Genomic DNA, 4,920 nt, shown 5'->3' on the forward strand with positions numbered 1-4,920 from the left:
TTTCTCTGGTGGCCTATCTCATTATTGATCTAGCAAAATTTTATTTGCCCATTATTGCATTAATTTTGGGTTACTCATGATTTATTTGAAATAGGACCCAATATCAAGTTTTATTTGTTTACCCTACATAAAATGATGGGCTGGGGTGGTTATCATTTTCGTAGTGGGGTTCTAGTGGTTACAAGTCCACTGGATTTTTATGATAAGTTTTGAAATTGTTTTTATAATTCTAATAACTGTTTTTCTGGTTGGAATAATGCTAATAAAAACATTTCACCTTGATTCTGTTCTGGACTAGAGATCCCTTTATTTTTCCTAGGTTCTCTGTTACTTAAGTAGGCTAGGAAAAATAATTGTACTCACTGTTCATTATTTTCTAATGCCTTTCTGATTTTTCTAAGTTTTGGGCAAAATGGCTTTTAATAGATATCCCTACTAATTATTTCAATACTGGAGTTCTCACTATTTTTAAATAGTGTTTAAATGGGGTTTAAACATCTACAAATTTTCTTAGGTTCAGCACAGAAGCATAACTAATTTTCTTTAATTTAATAAGGTTTGGTCAGTTTCTGTATTTAATTCTAAACTCTAGAATTTAGAACAGAAAGCATGGGGTTCAGTATTTTTAATTGGTAGTCCATAATATTTAGAGTCCAGCAAAATTGGTTTGACAATTTTTGGTTAAGTATTTCTCAAGTTATGAATATCCTAAGTTCTCTGTTCATTAAAAATATTAAACAGAAATGATTAAATGGGAAACGACTTTGCAACGGGGTCCCTGGCGGGTGTTTTCAAATTTCCTTACAGACTAGTCTTTGGGCTACTATTCAAATGTGTCACTGACAGTTCAGAAAACCCCCTGGGGTTCCTCTAAACCTAACCCGAGGTCCTTCCCCCAAAATAACAGTACTCACGGTGGAGGAAAGGACGGAGGGGCTTACCGGCGGCGAGACTGCTCCGGTGAGGTGGCCGAGGGTGTAGGGGAGGTCCTGAGGGTCACGGCGATGTGCGGCCGCCGTCGGGGATGGTCGGAGTCGGTCGGTCCATGTGCGTAGGCAGGGGAGCTCGTCGACGGCGAGGAGTCCGACCTATCCAGGGCACAATTGGTCAATTGAATGGGTCGGAGAGCTTCACCAGGGATCAAGGAAGGTGTGTGCGTGAGGAATTGAAGAATGGCTCACCGGATTGCTCGGTCTACGCGCGCAGGCGGGCGGCCGAAGTCCGGCGAGGACGATCTTGGTTCTCCGGTGAAGTTCTGCCGGGTCCGAGAGCTTGGGAAGCTTCACAAGCTATGAGCGAAGCTAACCGAGCGGCTGGCGCGGCTTGGAAGCGACTGGAGTGGGCTGGCCATGGTGGCCGAGGCTCGGGTGACAATGGCGGGCGGAAGAGAGCTCACCGGAGCTAAGGAGGGGCGTCTGGCCAGCGAAGGTGAGCACGGGGCGAGGTGAGGCGCGCCCAGGGAGGCTTTATAGGCGCGGGCGAGCACGGCCGAGGGCAGGGCTTTGACACGTGCTCGGGGCATGCGCGGGCGAACGCTAGTGCGCGCTCTGGCACCTGGCATGGCGTCGAGCACGAGGCAGCTCAGAGAGAGGTCGAGTTCAAGCGCGGATTGGCTCCAAATCTTTGAGATTATGGCCATGATCCCGTTGAGAGATCTCTTCCTCTGACATTCCTTTGTCGTTTGTGTGTGGAGGCTTGCAGGTTTTGCTGACTGGATCAAGAGATAGAGAGGGGAGAAATCGGGTTTGTCTCACTGCCGCACGCAGAGAGAAGATCGCAGGTTTGACGTGTCCAAGGCACGCGTCCCAATGCCATCTTCTGATATGATGTAGAGGGGTTAGTTAGGCACAATTCTGTCAATGGGGTCATTAGGAATTGAGCTAGGGATCAAGGTGAACACGCTCGGTCTTTGGCTCAAGGGCTGAAATTCAGAATTCTGAATTTCAGAAATCCCTATTGAACCCTCACTTGAGAAGCTTGTTTGGAGTTTTTATTAAACTATTTTGGCCAAGCTTCCATAATCTTTATTGTAGCTTATTTAGTATATTTCAATGTTTCTAATTGGCCTAAGCCATGATTTTATATTTTTCATGGTCTTCTACCCCTTTTCTTCATTTCTACTTAAATAGCTTAATTAGGGTTGGTATTAGGGTTTCAACACTTTTCCCTTTTTGAAAAATCTTATTTGTTTGGAACATGATTCTTTAGATATACACTTAGTAGATCTTTTCTTCTCAAGTTAATTTGATGCTTCATGCTCAATTTGGCTCACATAAAATGTTGATTCTTGGGTTAGCACTGAGAGAAACCGTAGGTGACACTGGGGTGTCACAGCCTTCCCCCCTTAAAAAAATCTCGTCCCGAGATTCGGGTCAGAGTCCTCCCGGGGTGAAGCGAAGGGTGAGACTTACATATTTAAACCAACTGACTGCTGCTCAGGGTCTTCACCTACAACTCCTTTGGACTCTGCCAACTAACCGTTATTTATACGAGTTCAAACATACATTCCACATATTTAATACAAAAGAACAGTACACCATACAATGGAATGCAAGAAATAAACAGACGTTCGACGCAGGGCTCGCGCTTACGACTAAGCGAGAAAGAGAAAGTAATGGTCGAGGCTACGGTCGAAGAGCGATCACGTTACATGATTATAAATTAAAATACTCGTCTAAACAGAATGGTATTAATTTAGCCATGGCGTTTAACATAAGGTAAGGTCATGTTCCATGTTTAATCGTTATAAGCAGTTAAAGGTGAATTAAAGGAAATGGTCGCGCGGCGAGACGCGCGACACAGCATTTAAATTGAATTAAGAAATAAACGACTCGTCGCGCGACAGAGCGCGCAACGAGACCCTTGCATTAATTATAAATAAACGTTAAGCGTCGCGCGACGGTATACGTCAACCAAACTGAATTCAAAATGGAATGTCGCGTGACTGGATGTACGACACCATACATTAAACAATCCTTAAATAAAAAATGGATCGTCGCGCGACGAAGCGCGCGACGCAGCACATTAATAGAATATGAAATTAAACAAATTCGTCGCGCGACAAAGCGTGCGACGCAGCATGCTAACTAAACAGAGTTTAAAATTAATTAAAAATTCAAGGAATCAATCACCGCGCGCGTGGGGCTGCGCACGCGGGAACGCGTTGGGTGAACGTGGGGGCGAGGCCGCGCCGAGGCCACACGAGCCGCGTCGGGGCCGCGCCGAGGGACCACACTGTCGAAGGCAGGGGCTGCGCACCGGGAGCCGCGCGCACCGGGGGCTAGGGGTTGCGCCGCCGGGGGCCATGGGAGCCGCGTCGGGGGGCTGCCATGGGGCCGCGCTGGGGAGGGGGCCGAGGGGCCGCGCCGGGGAGGGGCCAAGGGGCCGCGCCGGGGAGGGGCCAAGGGGCCGCGCGAGGGGGAGCAGGGGGGCGCGCCGCCGGGGGCCGAGGCCGCCGCGGGGGAGGGCGGGGGAGCCGCGCGCGAGGGGCCTAGGGCCGCCGCGCCGGGGGGCCAGGGAGCCACCGCGCCGCAGGGGGGCAGGGGAGTCGCGCCGTGAGCGGCCAAGGCCGCCGCGCCAAGGAGCTAGGGAGCCGCCGCGTCGAGGGGCTACAGGGGGCGCGCGCGCAGGGTAGAAGAAGGGGGCGCGCGCAGGGAAGGGAAGGGGGAGGAAGAGGAAGAGGGAGAGAGAGGAGAAGGGAGGGGAGGGGAGCTCACCTCGGGGATCCAACTCCGGCGATCACCGTCTCCAAAACCTAGGGCACCACGGGGAGAGAGAGAGAGATGGGAGAGAGAGAGCTTGCTACGCGAGAGAAATCAAATCAGAGAAAAGGGACCAGGGGGCGCGCATGGGGAGCAGGGGGTGCCAGGGGCACGCGGGCCGAGCTGGGCCGGGCCGGGCTGGGCTGGGTCAGGTCGGGTTGGGCTGGGCTGCACCGCGGGTCAAAACCCCGTGGCACGCACAACCACAGATCGAAAATCATTTCGCGAAGCAAAATCCGAAACGAAACTAAGCAACGCACGCGATTAAGCACGAAATCAGACAAAGAAATATGATTCGACATGATGCAACACTCATGACCACTTAGGTTTTGTTTACACATGACACGGACACCAGTCGCTATATTGCTTTGAAATTGGGAAGAAGGAGCGAAACAGGAAAAGAAAAGAGAGTAACGCCTGAATTTGGTGAGTAAAAAGAAGAAAAAAAATTATACCCCCAAATTCAGGGTGTTACATCGGGGTGTCCGACTCATTATGCCTCGACCTCTAGCATGACAGAGTCTTCATTCTCGATGAGCCCCATATAGACATCTTCGTACGATTAGTGTCGATCATGGGGGACAAAGGCTTCACTGGTGGTGTGTGCTTGTCGAATTCTCCAGTTGTGCCTGGTCTTGTATTCAGACATGGTTAGTTTTGGCATAGGGGCGCGCTCGTCAAGGGTCGATCGAGATCTGGTTTGGCCTCCATCCGAATAGGCACCTACTTAGAGCAACATTAAGAGACTCTATATAACCTTTCTAATTGCTACAGATAGAGATTTTGATTTGAAAATACTCTTCATTAGCTTCCTTATTTGGTCATCCAAATATAACCATATTCTTTTAGAATTTCTCGGTAGCCAAAAGATAGAAAATGAGAATGACTCTTTATAGTACATATAAGACATGAACTATTAGAGAAGAAAAGATATTAAAATGACTTTTCTTCAAATTACTTTCTAAATGATGATCTAGAGAGTAAAGTTTTAAATACTCTTGGAGATGCTCTTGGGAGAGCATTCTATCATCACATATATCCATGTGGCATTTCGGTTAGTTTGCTTTGTAGCTCCACTATGTAAACCCAGTCAATGGGCTTGTTTGGGATAGTTCCACCAACTCTAGATTCACAGAAAATAGCTCTACTTCATAAAAAG

This window comes from Zea mays, chromosome 9, assembly GCF_902167145.1.
Source record: "Zea mays cultivar B73 chromosome 9, Zm-B73-REFERENCE-NAM-5.0, whole genome shotgun sequence".
NCBI lineage: Eukaryota > Viridiplantae > Streptophyta > Magnoliopsida > Poales > Poaceae > Zea > Zea mays.